Source organism: Solanum lycopersicum, chromosome 7, assembly GCF_036512215.1.
Source record: "Solanum lycopersicum chromosome 7, SLM_r2.1".
NCBI classification, from domain to species: Eukaryota; Viridiplantae; Streptophyta; class Magnoliopsida; order Solanales; family Solanaceae; genus Solanum; species Solanum lycopersicum.
This window is the reverse complement of record NC_090806.1, coordinates 8,102,225-8,118,941: the sequence shown is the minus strand read 5'-3', so window position 1 is coordinate 8,118,941 and position 16,717 is coordinate 8,102,225. Positions and strand designations below refer to the sequence as shown.

General features: G+C 31.7%; 1 long non-coding RNA gene across 2 annotated transcripts; it reads left to right on the top strand.

Moving 5' to 3' along the window:
- The first annotated feature begins 694 nt into the window (after window positions 1-694).
- Window positions 695-15,062, top strand: LOC112941806 (uncharacterized). 2 transcript variants are annotated; one of them, XR_003247402.2, is made up of 5 exons: window positions 695-1,240; window positions 5,340-5,385; window positions 7,383-7,428; window positions 9,299-9,474; window positions 14,827-15,062. It is a non-coding gene; the product is annotated as an uncharacterized lncRNA (long non-coding RNA). The 2 variants fall into 2 exon arrangements; XR_003247401.2 differs by lacking the exon at window positions 695-1,240 and having other exon boundaries at window positions 4,846-5,385.
- The last annotated feature ends 1,655 nt before the right edge of the window (window positions 15,063-16,717 follow it).

The window sequence follows — 16,717 nt, the reverse complement described above, 5'->3', positions numbered from 1 at the left end:
GGGGGAAAACATTTTAATGATTTTGCTACATCCAACCAACTCTTAATGTAATTGACCAACCCGAGGACATAAAATAGAACTTGTATTCATTATGAAACTTCAAGGATAGTTACAAAATGGAAATCTTTATCCTATTCAATCATATATTTCCAAAAGTTTAATATGTGTAGTGGTAAAAATTGAAATGAAATTGAGGAGTGCAATTTTCATTATTATGCTATTGTATATGTTTGTGATCTGAATAAGGCTTCCATTGCGCATATTCTAACATTTATCAAGTTATAATTGTTACTCTAACTTTATAATTCTTATAATTATCATCATTTTATCATTATTTTTATTAATTTTAAAATTATATTTTTCATTCTCAACATTACTATTATTACTTATTGTTGTTTTCTTTAAAAAGATTGTTGTTGCTTTATTTCAAATTTCTTACATATGAAACTTTTTATATTATATACAAGGTATTAAATTAGAAGCTCAAATGAATTAATGTAAAGGAAAAAAAAGACAAAATTCGGCCAAAAGAGTTCTAAACTATTAGCTCAATTGGCCCATCTTCTTTTTTCAAAAACGCAGCCCAAAATTTTTCCAAAGTTAGGCCCAATACCTAGAAGCCATTTAGAATTACATTATATTAGATTTCTCAAAACAAAACATCCTAAAACCTACTTCTCATCAGCCGCTACACTCCATCTCTCTCCCTGGCTTCTTTGAGAATATGTTCACCCCTATCTCAGTATTGACAGGGCTATGCATTCTTATTTTTATGCAAAAATGTGTTGCTATGTTCCTCTATATTTCCTTTTGAACTTGACAATCATTAAAAGATGACAATTTGTTTTTTGAGATTTTGTTTCTCTAATATGAATAATCGATTTTCAGATATTCGAACAACTTTTATTCAAAATACAAATAGATACTTTCGATTCTCGCTCAAGGAACTCTAACTCTAAGTTTGTCCTTTAAATACTTGAGTTTGGATTTCATTTTGGACATGTTCTGATATGCATAAGTAGTATCATGAAAGTCTTAAATTTTGATATCTTATCACACACGACCTACACTTTCATCATTAAACTACTACTTTAAGCTTTTATTTCTTTATTGTTTTCCGATTTATTCTTCTTTTTTTTCTGTCCATAACAGAGACATTTAAATTTATCATAGTTCGAAATCTATTTTTGAGGAGATAGATCCGAAGATGGTACTTCCTAGTTCACTACCAAGAAAAAAGGTTAGATTTATTATGAATTCTTAAATTTTTGTAAAAATCTATCTGAATTTAGGAGCTAAGGGATCTGTTAGAATTTAGGAGCTATGTGATCGGTTAGCAAATGATATGTTATAAACTCTTATAACATATTTATATATCGGTTTTACTTTTATTATTAACACATATAAATTTTATTGAGATATATCATAGATAGGATAATGGACCTTTTAGTCCTTTTTAATTGTCGGTGGAGTTCCAGAATGAATACAAATTTTAATTTTTGTCCTCGACTTAATTGATTAGAATAAGAGTTTGATGAATAGAGTTTCCACCCCTAGAAAGATAGATCAAAATAATATGCATGATATTGAACCTGTAATCCTACAAAAACAAGTGCTAGGTTAAGAGGAATTAATTGTGTTGTGTGTTATATGTTTTAAATGAGTATACGTACCCGCAAAGGTGATATATGAAAAGATAAAATACATATGGTGGAACATCCCCTTTATTGTGAAGAAACTCATGAGTGGCGTGCTAATATATCATGTGATGATACACATGATGTCATTCAACTTGAAAGCTAATTGTGGAATACTAGGCTTATCAAAAGCCCACAATTTTCTTTCTTTTTGAGTGATATCATGTGTATCGTCCAATCTTATATACATGAATCTCATGAGAGCCTTCATATAAGAAGGGATGTTCCAATATATGTGCTATTATTTTTTTATACCTCTCCTTTCTAGGTATATACCTCCATTTAAATCATCTATCACACTGCACATCAAATTCCTTTTCATCTACCATCTTCCTTTTGAGATTAGTAGGTTTATAACCATGCATATAGTTTTCATGTATTTATCTAGAGGGGAAACATTTTAATGATTTTGCTCCATTCAACCAACTCTTAATGTAATTGACCAACCCGAGGACATAAAATACAACTTGTATTCATTATGAAAGTTCAATGATAGTTACAAAATTAAACTCTTTATCCTATTTGATCATATATTTCAAAAAGTTTGAGATGTGTAATGGTAAAAAATGAAAATTAATTGAGGAGTGTAATTTACATTATTATGCTATTATATATGTTTGTGATTTGAATAAGGATTACATTGCGCATATTCTAACATTTTTTATGTTATAATTGTTATTCTAACTTTATAATTCTTATAATTATCATTACATTATCATTATTTTCATTAATTTTTGAAATTATATTTTTTATTCTCAACATTACTATTATTACTTATTCTTGTTTTCTTTAAAAAGACTATTGTTGCTTTATTTCAAATTTCTAACATATGAAACTTTATATATAATATAAAAGGTATTAAATTAGAATCTCAAACGAATTAATATACAGGGAAAAAATGACTAAATTCGTCCAAAAGAGTTCTAAACTATTCGGTCAATTTGCCCATCTTCTTTTTTCCAAAAGGCAGCCCAAAATTTGTCCAAAGTTAGGCCCAAAACATAGAAGCCCTTTAGAATTAGGTTATATTAGATTTCTCAAAACAAAACCTCCTAAAACCTACTTCACATCAGCCACTACACTCCATCTCACTCTCTGCCTTCTTTGAAAATATATCCACCCCTATGTCAGTATTGGCAGAACTATGCATGATTATTTTTATGCAGAAATGTATTGCTATAATCCCCTATCTTTCTTTTTGAATTGGCCAATCAAGAAAAGATGACAATGATTTTTTTTTGAGATTTTGTTTCTCTAATCTGAAGAATTGATTTTCAGATATTCGAACAATTTTTATTCAAAATTCAAATAGATACTTTCAATTCCCGCTCAAGGAACTCTAACCCAAAGTTTGTCCTTTAAATACATGAGTTTGGATTTCATTTTGACATGTTCTCATATGCTCAAGTTGTATAATAAAAGTCTTAAATTTGATTTCTTACCACATCATCATTAAACTACTACTTTAAGCTTTTATTTCTTTATATTTTTTCATTTTTTTTTGGATTGTGTCCATAACAGAGACATTTAAATTTATCATGGTTCGATATATGTTCTTGATGATATAGATCCGAAGCTTTGCTGCTACTGCCTAGTTCACTGCCGAGAAAAAAAGTTAGATTTATTATGAATTCTTACATTTTTATAGAAATCTATCTAAATTTAGAAGCTACTGGATCTGTGAGAATTTAGGATCTATGGGATTTGTTAGCTAATGCTACGTTATAAACTCTTCTAATATATGTATATATCGGTTCTACTTTTATTAAAAACACATATAAATTTTATTGAGACATATGATTAAATAAGATAATAGACTTTTTTATGTTGCGCCTTTTTTAAATGCCGGTGGAGTTCCCTAATGAATACAAATTATATTTTTTGTCCTCGTGTTGATTGATCAGAACAAGAGTTTGATGAATGGAGTTTTCGCCCCTAGAAAGATCGATCAAAATAATTTTTATGATATTAAACCTGCAAACCTACAAAAACAAGTAGTAAATTAAGAGGAATTCATTGGGTTGTGTGGTAGATATTTCAAATGGGTATACGTACCTCCAAAGGTGATATATGAAAAGATAAGGATACACATGCTGGAAGATCCCTTTTATTGTGAAGAAACTCATGAGTGGCATGCTAATATATCATTTGATGATACACATGATGTCAATCAACTTGAAAGCTTATTTTGGAATCTAGGCTTATCAAAAGCCCACAATTTTCTTTCTTTTCGAGTGATATCATGTGTATCGTCCAATCTTATATAGATGTATCTCATAAGAGCCTTCATATAAGAAGGGGTGTTCCAATATATGTGCTGTTATTTTTTCATACCTCTACGTTGTAGGTATGTACCTCCATTTGAATCATCTATCACACTGCACATCGAATTCCTTTTAGTCTACCATCTTCCTTTTGAGATTAGTAGGTTTATAACCATGCATATAGTTTTAATGTATCTTTCTAGCCTAGGGGGGAAACATTTTAATGATTTTGCTCCATTCAACCAACTCTTAATGTAACTGACCAACCGAGGACATAAAATACAAATTGTATTCATTATGAAAGTTCAACGATAGTTACAAAATTAAACTCTTTATCCTATTCGATCGTATATTTCAAAAAGATTGATATGTGTAATGGTAAAAAATGAAAATTAATTAAGGAGTTCAATTTACATTATTATGCTATTATATATGTTTGTGATTTGAATAAGGCTTACATTGCCCATATTCTAACATTTTCCATGTTATAATTGTTACTCTAACTTTATAATTCTTATAATTATCATCATTTTCATTAATTTTTAAAATTATATTTTTCATTCTTGCATTACTATTATTACTTATTGTTGTTTTCTTTAAAAAGATTATTGTTGCTTTATTTCAAATTTCTTACATATGAAACTTTTTATATAATATACAAGGCATTAAATTAGAAGCTCAAACAAACTAATATAAAGGAAAAAAATGAAAAAGTTCGTCCAAAAGAGTTCTAAACTATTATGTCAATTGGCTCATCTTTTTTTTTCCAGAAGGCAGCTCAAAATTTGTCCAAAGTTAGGCCCAAAACATAGAAGCCCTTTAGAATTAGGTTATATTAGATTTCTCAAAACAAAACCTCCTAAAACCTACTTTACATCAGCCGCTACACTCAATCTCACTCTCTATCTTCTTTGAAAATATATCCACCCCTATGTCAGTATTGGCAGGACTATGCATGATTATTTTTATGCAGAAATGTATTGCTATAATTCCCTATCTTTCTTTTTGAACTGGTAAATCAAGAAAATATAACAATGATTTTTTTTGAGATTTTTTTTGTCTAATCTGAAGAATTGATTTTCAGATATTCGAACAACTTTTATTCAAAATTCAAATAGATACTTTCGATTCCCGCTCAAGGAACTCTAACCCTAAGTTTTTCCTTTAAATACTTGAGTTCGGATTTCATTTTGACATGTTCTGATATGCTCAAGTAGTATCATAGAAGTCTTAAATTTGATTTCTCATCACATCATCATTAAACTACTACTTTAAGATTTTATTTCTTTATAATTCTTCATTTTGTTTTTGTTGGATTGTGTCTATAACAGAGACACTTAAATTTATTATGGTTCGATATATGTTCTTGATTATATAGATCCGAAGCTTTGCTGGTACTTCCTAGTTCACTGCCAAGAAAAAAGGTTAGATTTATTATGAATTCTTAAATTGTTATAGAAATCTATCTTAATTTAGAAGCTATTGGATTTGTGAGAATTTAGGAGCTATGGGATTTGTTAGCTAATGCTACGTTATTAACTCTTATAATGTATGTATATATCGGTTCTACTTTTATTTTAAATAAATATAAATTTTATTGAGATATATGATTAAATAGGATAATAGACTTTTATAGGTTGTGCCTTTTTTATTTGTCAGTGGAGTTCTCTAATGAATATAAATTATATTTTTTGTCCTCGAGTTGATTGGTTAGAACAAGAGCTTGATTAATCGAGTTTTTACCCCTAGAAACATAGACCAAAATAATATGCATGATATTAAACCTGCAAACCTACAAAAACAAGTGGTAGATTAAGAGGAATTCATTGTGTTGTATGGTAGATGTTTCAAATGAGGATACATACCTGCAAAGGTGATATATGAAAAGATAAGGGTACACATGCTGGAACATCCCTTCTATTATAAAGAAACACATGAATGCCTTGCTAATATATCATGTGATGATACACATCATGTCATTCAACTTGTAAGCTAATTGTGGAATACTTGGCTTATTCAAAGCGCTTAATTTTCATTTTTTTGAGTGACATCATGTGTATCGTCCAATCATATATAGATGTTGCCCATAAGAGACTTTATATGAGAAGGGATGTTCCAATATATGTGCTATTATTTTTTCATACCTCTCCTTTGTAGGTATGTATCTCTATTTGAAGCATCTTTCACACTGCACAACAAATTCCTTTCATCTACCATCTTACTTTTGAGTTTAGTAGGTTCATAACCATGCATATTGTGTTGATGAATCTTTCTGGGGGGGAAATATTTTAATGATTTTTCTTCATCCAACCAACTCTTAATGTAATTGATCAACCCGAGGACATAAAATACAACTTATACTCATTATGAAACCTTAAACGATAGTTACAAAATTAAATTCTTATCCTATTTAATCATATATTTCAAAAAGTTTGATATGTGTAGTGGAAAAAAATGAAATAAAATAGAGGAGTGTAATTTACATTATAAGGCTATTATATACGTTTGTGACCCGAATAAGGCTTCCATTGTGCATATTCTAACATTTTGCCTGTTATATTGTTACTCTAACTTTATATTTTTTTAATCTCAACATTACTATTATTACTTATTCTTGTTTTCTTTTAAAAGGTGGTTATTTCTTTAATTTAAATTTCTTACATATGAAACTTTTTATATAATATACAAGGTATTAAATTAGAAGCTCAAACAATTTAATGTAATGTAAAAAAATAACAAAATTTGCACAAAAGAGTTCTAAACTATTCGGTCAATTTGGCCATCTTCTTTTTTCTACACGCAACACAAAATTTTTCTAATGTTAGGTCCAAAACATAGAAGCCCTTTAGTATTATGTTATATTAGATTCCTCAAAATAAAACCTCTTAGAACCTACTTCTCATCAGCCGCTACAATCCATCTCTGTCCTTGTCTTCTTTGAGAATATGTTCATTCCTCTCTTAGTATTGGAAGGGCTATGCATGATTATTTTCATGCAAAAATGTGTTGGTATGATCCTCTATCTTTTGTTTTGAACTGACCAATCAAGAAAAGATGACTTTGATTTTTTTTTGATATTTTATTTCTCTAATCTGAAGAATTGATTATTAGATATTCGAACAACTTTTATTCAAGATTCAAATAGATACTTTCGATTCCTGCTCAAGGAACTAGAACCCTATGTTTTTCTTTTAAGTACTTGAGTTTGGATTTCATCTTGGACATGTTCTGATATGCTCAAGTAGTATCATGAAAGTCTTAAATTTTGATATTTTATCACACACGACGTACACGTTCATCATTAAATTACTACTTTAAGCTTTTATTTCTTTTAAAGTCTTCATTTTGTTTTTGTTGGTTTGTGTCCATAATAGAGACATTTATATTTATTATGGTTTGAAATCTATTCTTGAGGAGATAGATATGATGCTTTGCTGCTACTGCCTAGTTCAGTGCCAAGACAAAAGGTTAGATATATTATGAATTCTTAAATTTTTGTAGAAATATGTCTAAATTTAGGAGCTATGGGATCTGTTAAAATTTAGAAGCTATGTGGTCTGTTATCTAATGTTAGGTTATAAACTCTTATAATATGTATATATGAGTTCTACTTTTGTCATAAACACATATAAATTTTATTGACATATATGATTAAATAGGATAATAGACTTTTTTTATGTTGTGTCTCTTTTAACTGTTGGTGGAGTTCCCTAATGATTACAAATTATATTTCTCGTCCTTGGGTTGATTGATAACAATAAGAGTTTTGTGAATGGAGTTTTCACCCCTAGAAAGATTGACCAAAATAATATGCATGATATTGAACCTGCAAACCTACAAACACAAAAGGTAGATTAAGAGGAATTTATTGTGTAGTGTTGTAGATTTTTCAAATGAGGATACGTACCTACAAAGGTGATGTATGAAAAGATAAGGGTACAAATGCTTGAACATCCCTTCTGTTATGAAGACACTCATGAGTGGCGTGCTAATATATCATGTGATGATACACATGATGTAATTCAACATGAAAGCTAATTGTGGAATACTAGGCTTATTAAAACCCCACAATATTCTTTCTATTTGAGTGACATCATATGTAACGTTCAATCATATATAAATATTGCTCATGAGAACCTCCATATAAGAAGGGATGTTCCAATATATTTACTGTTATTTTTTCTTACCTCTACTTAGTAGATATGTACCTCCATTTGAATCATCTATCTCACTGCACAACAAATTCCTTTTCATCTACCATCTTCCTTTTGAGTTGAAAAGGTTCATAACCATAGTTACAAAATGAAAATCTTTATCCTATTCAGTCATACATTTCAAAAGTTTTGATATGTGTAAACAATAAAATTAAATAGACGAGTGCAATTTACATTATTATGCTATTATATATGTTTGTGATCTTGAATATGGCTTCCATTGCGCATATTCTAACATTTTTCCTGTTATAATTTTTATTCTAACTTTATAATTCTTATAATTATCATCATTTTATCACTATTTTTATTAATTTTAAAACTATATTTTTCATTCTCAACATTACTATTATTACTTATTGTTGTTTTTTTTTATAAAATATTGTTTTTGTTTTATTTCAAATTTCATACATATGAAACTTTTCATATAATATACAAGGTATTAAATTATAAGCTCAAACGAATTAATATAAAGGAAAAAATGACAAAATTCGGCCAAAAGAGTTTCAAACTATTCGGTGTATGGGCTCATCTTCTTGTTTCCAAAACGCAGCAAAAAATTTGTCCAAAATTAAGCCCAAAATGTAGAAGCCCTTTAGAATTAGGTTATATTATATTTCTCAAATATAACCTCCTAAAACCTACTTCTCATCAGCCGCTACACTCCATCTCTCTCCTTGTCTTCGTTGAGAATATGTCTGTAAGACTTGAAAATTAAATAGGTGACTAAAGCCTAATTTTATTGTCAAGGTGGTCTAAGGTCCTTAATAAGTCTATAATGTTGTAGTGAGGATGTATTTAAAGTATGGTGCTTTGGAAGTCAAACGTTAAGGGTCAACCAAGACGTTCGATTACTAAGTCACCTAGGTGTCTCATGTGATGGTCTATGTGTTTATGTGTATCGAATGTTGTTATAAGGTTGTACATGAGTCTAATATGATGTGAATAGGTAGTGTGTGAAGTTTTGAGATGTTTGGAGGTCAAACACTCAAGAACGTCCATGACATTCGAAATATGTGCATAAAAATGACCTTGTGTGTCTAGGCATGTTTCGTCGAGTTTTACGTGTTTGTTTTGAGTGAAATTCATGTGAGGTGTCCTAAACTCGTATATGTTCATGTTTTAGTTGGAAACTTTCGGCAAACATCTCCAAGGACCGACCAAGGGTCCTTTAGGAAGGGCACATGTTGGAGGCCAAGACTGCCCAAGGTAGCCTCACCTATGGAAGCTAATCGACGGCCAGTGGAGTGGTCAACAGTCCTTGGGCGAGGGGCCTGAGTAGTTACTTAGCTTGTGTTACAGGTTCATAACTTGATAATTCTAACTATAACAATTCTTTCCTAGTATCTTGCATGCAAAGTGATAAGTTATGTATTTCTAAATCCTTGGTCCGACATCTAGAAAATTTCACTCCGCACCTTGGTCCGGCTTCGTGTGTTGCTATACTAACCATTACCTTTACCTCATATTAAGCATTGTATTTGATATTTTACTAAGTTATTACCTCGTACCAATCAATACTAGCCTATTAGATAGTATACACTAAATCTATGTTGATAATTCTTTTCCTATATACCTCCTTGGTCCGGCAAGTAGCATTAAGGCGAGTTCTAACGTTGGCCATCCGTTAAAAAGAATTTTAAGCGAAAGAATTATCAATACATGCAAGACACTATTCTAGAATTGTTATTTTAGTTAGGTTTTACCTCATTATTCACCTATGGTTCTTACAACCCTAGTTATGGAGTTTAGTTACCCATAGTCATAATCACAATATTCAAATATGTAATATAAGAATTCATGCACTTACTTCAATGAGAAAGAATAAAATCCAACAGTTCACTTGATTAATCAACAAAAATCACCAACAATCAATTACTGCAATTAATTAAAGACTAAAGATTCTCCAAAAGTATGACAATAATCACCAAATCTAATCCACAAAAGAAGCTCAAATAGCCAAGAGTCTAACCCCAAAAACGAGGTTTTTTGAACTATATACAAAAAATAAAAACCTAATTAAATAAGGACTTTATTTGCTAGAAATCTGTCAAAACATGGCTGAGTCGACGGACCTCGCGACGGATCATCATGGTCACGACGGGCCGCATCGGACTCCGTCGTCCCATACATATGCAATTTCTTCTGCTGATCTCTTCATTACCCTCGACGGCAGGTATGACGAATCCTCACAGGCACAACGGTCCGTCGGGGGTTTCCGTACCATAACACTTGAACTCTTGGAATTTGGGTACTGGGACTACTTCTCTGATCTTCTTGACGAACCAGCAGGACGGACCGTCATGGCTACGAACGGTTCGTTACGCATTTTGTAACCCCACACTTGGTCAGACTTCCCTATCTTCCTTCAGCAGCTTCACTACGATGCCACTTACGGACCTTCACAGGCACGATGGACCGTCACAAGCTCCTTAGGTTGTACTTTTCTGCATTTCTTGCTCAAAAATCTCCGCATTCATCTTTTAGACAAATTTCCTGCAAATAAAGAGAAACTTACATAAAAATTAGTACAAAAAGGCTTTTGGACACACTAAAGTTATGGAAAAAGTATTAAAAATACTGTGAAACCACGGTATATCAGTGGATAATCTACCTTTCTCAAGCCTATGAACACATCGTTGGAGGGTAGGACGTCCCGTAAGTGGACCTACGTCCCGTCAATGGGTTGTCCGTTGATGAGAGACCTTGTCCCAATACTATGGACCAAATAATGGTCCGTAGGTCAGAGGATAGTCCGTGAATGGTCATGTAGGTTAGAACTTAGCCAAGGAAAGGTTGAAGAACCACATCCAGTCTCTGACCCAACCGAAGGATGGATAGGAAGGTACGTTTGTAGACAAACGGTCCTTCGACTGTCCCGTCGATGGTGCTAATTGTCGTGCGTGCAGTTCACAGTTAAGTCTAGGGGTGAAATTATAATTTCACCCGCACTTCTAAATGGAAGGTTTGGAGGTTCCCTAAGGGTCTTTTGGGTATTTACAAGTGTTTATAAGGCCTTAACACTTGGAAGATTTCATTCTTCAAAATCAAAACCCCAAAATACCTTAGAAATTCCCCAAGACTCCATTTAAGTCAAAAATCAAGGAAAGCTTGGTGTGACGTTTTGAGTGGAGATTCATCATGAAATTGAAGAATTATCTTCATTGAGGTGCTTTTGATTCTTGAAACTCGTTTCATCAAGGAGCCTAACTTTCAAAAATGTTTTCAAAAGATGAATAGACCTTTTTAATGGTCAACCATGGGTTCTTGCATTAATGGTTTTCAAATGTCTATTATGAATTTGATTGATGTTGTATTGATGATTTTAACCTAAATTATCTATGAACCCATGAAATTGATGAACCTTAGATTTTGACTAATTTATGGGGTACTTGATATTGGTCTAATGTTGATGAGTTCATGTGTAGTTTCTTATGGGCTTTCTAATGGTGTAAGAATTGTATTCAACTATTGTCTAATTGATCTTAGATTTCTGAATCTATGTTGAATTATTTTACATGTCATTGATTTCTATAATTTTGTATTCAATTGGTTTTAATAGCCGTGGGTAAGGGCCTTATGATGTTTAATTGGTTGATTTGGTATTGGGCTGAAGTGTTGATGATGAAGTGGTGGTACGCTTCCCTATTTATTGTTATTCAATGTTAATTATACTTCAATTATGTTATGATTTGTTTGGTACACCTTTGGTGGTGGTGTTATGTGAATCAATGTGGCTTTGTCGGCGTTATTTTAAGTACATTATGATCATGACCTTGTCGACACTACTTAAACTTATATGGCTATTTGTTTAGTTGATTTAGTTATGTGTGATATTATCTACCTATATGTGAAGTATGTGTTAGACTATTGATACTATCTAAGAAATCATTCTATGCTTTGATTATGCGATAAGTGTGTAGTCTTAGAGTTGACACATGGTTATTCCTAAATTGGCTAGATGAGTTTAAAATGGTTAAGTTGATAATTTTAAGGTAATTAGTAGGTTGACTAGACAATGCTAAGGTTTATTCCTAAGTGTCTAAATAAAGATAGGTTATATGTGTTAAATGGAAGTATGTTGTGTCTTGTTTAGGTAGACTTGTGTCCTTTACTTGATGCTTATGTGAATATGTGATGTCTTGACTTAGAAACCTAAAGGTTCTTATTCTTGAATAAATGAATATAGGTGAGACCTTGAAAAATGATAAGAGTGTCATTTATGTGGAACCTTAAATCAAGTGGTAAGGTTATGAAACGTGAAGTAGTGAGCCATAATGGTATCCTTCATGTAATGAAGGATAGACTTAAGGTTGATTGGATTGATTGGAATCATATCATACATTAGTGAATTCATAATGATTATGTTGTCGCCATAGTGATATAGCCCTAATAGATTTTGCTTTGGTAGGATAAATGTAATTGGATCATCAACTAGATATGGGATTCATTTGTATGAACCTTAATGTGAATGATCTATGCGAACTAAGTCTAGCAACGACTGAGTATGGTAAAGGTAAGTAGTTCTAGTTAAGTATGAGACTAGAATATAAAACACGCCCTTGATATTCCTCAACCATGTGCCTACATGGGATTTCTATGTTCTACCATTAGCAAGTAAAACACCTCATCGAAGTAGGATAGAACTTTGGATTCCATGCTTTCCTACCATGGTGTATGTCTGTTATTTCCTATTCTCATCAAATGGGATACCTATTAGCATTAGAGAAGTTCTATGAAGTTTAGGTAGTGGTATGGGGTGCTACATAGACATTGTACAATAGGCTTTAAAGATGTTAATAAGAGTCCCTAGGTCTTGTGCAAGACCATTATTTGAATGTGCTCTATGTGATGCTTTTCTCTTAATTGAACTAATGAACTAATGACTAAATGATATAGAGTATGTATATGTATAAGTACCTAATCTAAAGTGACTTAAGGATTCCTTGGTTAAAGTGTGAAGAGGGCATAAAGGATGATCTCTTCATGTCTTGTCTTGGGAAGTCTTGAGAATGACTCTAGTTAGGTAAGTTGCTTGATATGTTGACATGATATAAACCTAGGAAGTCATAAGGATTATTTAGGTAGCCTTGATGTGAATGTATGGGTGTTATCTTCTAGGAGTACTTGAGTAAATATTTTGATAGCCTTGGTAAGGAGATTGACATATTTTGTATGTCTTGTATGTTGATGTATTGTAGGTGTGTATGTGTCTAATTATGTGTCATCTTGAGCACAATTTAGGAACATCTAGAGAGGGTGCATGGGCGGTCTCTCTTTATGTGACTTAAGTGAATCTTAGGGTAGCTTTATTGATAAGGTTACATGCTAGAAGATGTTTAGAACAAAATTGGAAGGATTCACTGTAACAGTACTGTAAAGTTAGTCCAAAAATATAATAATTCGTTTTAAGTATTTTCTTATGTGATTCTAAGTTGCTAAATGTTATTCTTATGAAGATATTGGGTCATGAACTAGACATGGGACCCATTTGTATGAACCTTAATGTAAATTGATCTGTGAGAACTAAGGCTAGAACCAAGTGAGTATGGTAAAGGGAAATAGTTCTACTTAAGTATGAGACTAGAATATAAAGCACGCCCTTCATATTCCTTAACCATGTGCCTACATGTGATTTCTATGTTCTACCATTGGCAAATAGAACATCTCATCGAACAAGGATAGAACTTCGGATTCCATGCTTTGCTACCATGGTCTATGTCAGTTATTGTATATTCTTATCATATGATACCTATTAGCATAAGAGAAGTTAGATGAAGTTTAAGTGGTTGTATAGGACGCTACTTAGACATTGCACAATAGGCTTTGAAGATGTTAGTAAGAGTCCCTCAGTCTTTTCCAAGACCATTATTTGAATGTCATCTATGTGATGTATGTCTCTTAATTAAACTAATGAAATAACGACTTAATGATATAGGGTATGTATATGTATAACCACCTAATATAAAGTGACTTAAGGATTCCTTAGTTAAAGTGTGAAGAGGGCATACAGGATGATCTCTTCATGTCTTATCTTTGGAAGTCTTGAGAATGACTCTAGTTAGGTAAGTTGCTTGATATGTTGACATGATTTAAACCTAGGAAGTCTTAAGGATTATTTAGGTAGCCTTGAAGTGAATGTATGGGCGTTCTCTTGTAGGAGTACTTGAGTAAGTTTTTTGATAGACTTGGTAGGGGAGACTGTCATATTTTATATGTCTTTTATGTCGATGCATTGTAGGTGTGTATGTGTCTCATTATGAGTAATCTTTAGGATCGTTTAGGCACATATAAAGAGGGTTTATGGGCAGTCTCTCTTTGTGTGACTTAAGTGAATCTTAGGATAGCTTTATTTAGAAGGTTATATGCTAGAAGATGTTTGGAACGAAATTGGAAGGATTCCTTGTAACAGTGAGGTATTCATTGTACAATGAATTAAGATTACTGTAAAGTGAGTCCAAAAATGTAATATTCGTTTTAAGTGATTTCTTATGTGATTCTAAGTTGGTAAATGTTATTTTTATGATGATATTTTGATGTTTTAAAGAAAAGATGCATATTTTCAATTAAAGTCCGTTTTCATGATTTTATGCATATTGTCATACTTAGTACATGTGGTTGTACTAATTTCATACTTTATTTTCTATCTATTAGTTCTTTGTAGGTGAAGAGCTTTCGGAAGAAGACTTGGACTTGGAGATCGTTCAAGAAGAAGTTGAAGTATGTCCTCACTTGACTTGAAGGCATATATGTCATATTATTTTTCTTTCATAAAGTTTTTTAATAGACTATATAGTAGTATGTTTTAAATTCGTATGGCTCGTGTCCCAAGTATTGTCGTGTCTTAAGATGATGAATCGAGACTTAGTGTTTTCCTATTTCTACATAAATGAAAGAGTTTAAGACTTCTATATCGTTTTTATGAAAAGTTTTAATTCGCACTACTTTTCATTATGTTTATGCGATGAATGATATAATGGGCTTGTATGAGACTTCCGAGAGGTCGAATTCGCAGTTGCAATAAAAGATTGAACCCTAAATTCTAGCTTAAAGTTTCGGGATGTGACAATGTCCACCCCTATCTCAATTTTGGCAAGGCTATGCATGATTATTTTTATGCAAAAATGTGTTGCTATCATCCTCTATCTTTCGTTTTGAAGTGGCCAATCAAGACAAGATGAAAATGAATTTTCTTGAGATTTTGTTGCTCTAATCTGAAGAATCAATTTTCAGATATTCAAACAACTTTTATTCAAAATTTAGATAAATACTTTCGAACCCCGCTCAAGGAACTCTAACCCTAAGTTTCTCCTTTAAATACTAGAGTTTGGATTTTATTTAAGGCATGTTCTTATATGCACAAGTAGTATCATGAAATTCTGAAATTTTGATATCTTATCACACACGACGTAGACTTTCATCATTAATGACTACTTTGAGCTTCTATATCTTTATAGGTCTTCATTTCGTTTTTGTTAATTTGTGTCCATAAAAGAGACATTTAAATTTATTATGGTTCAAAATCTGTTCTTGAGGAGATAGTTCCGAAGCTTTGCTGGTACTGCCTAGTTCTGTGCCTATAAAAAAGGTTAAATTTATTATGAATTCTTAAATTTTTGTAAAAATCTGTCTCAACTTAGGTTCTATAGGATCTGTTAGAATATAGCAGCTATGGGATCTGTTAGCTAATGTTACGTTATAAACTCTTATAATATATGTATATATTGGTTCTACTTTTATTATAAACACATATAATTTTATTGAGATATATTATTAAATAAGATAGTTGACTTTTTTATGTTGTGCCTTTTTTAGTTTTCGGTGGAGTTCCCTAATGAATACAAATTATATTTTTTGTCCCCGGGTTGATTGATTAGAATAAGAGTTTGGTGAATGGAGTCTTCACCCCTAGAATTATAGACCAAAATAATATGCATGATATTGAACCTGCAAACCTACAAAAAAAAGTGGTAGATTAAGAGGAATTCATTGTGTTGTGTGGTAGATGTTTCAAATGAGGATGCGTACTTGTAAAGGTGATATATGAAAAGATAAGTGTACACATGCTAGAACATCCTTCTGTTCTGAACAAACTGATGAGTGACGTGCTAATATATCATGTGATGATACACATGATGTCATTCAACTTGAAAGCTAATTGTGGAATATTGGGCTTATTAAAAGCCCACAATATTCTTTATTTTTGAGAAACATCATGTGTATCATCCAATCATATATAGATGTCGCTCATGAGAGCTTTCATATAAGAAGGGGTTTTCCAATATATGTGTTGTTATTTTTTCATACCTCTCCTTTGTAGGCATGTACTTCCATTTGAATCATCTAGCACACTGCACAGCAAATTCCTTTTCTTTACCATCTTCCTTTTGAGTTTAGTAGGTTATAACAATGCATATTGTTTTGATGTATCTTTCTAGGGGGAGGAAATATTTATATGATTTTGCTCCATCCAGCCAACTCTTAGTGTAATTGACCAACCCAAGGACATAAAGTACTTGTATTCATTATGAAACTTTAACGATAG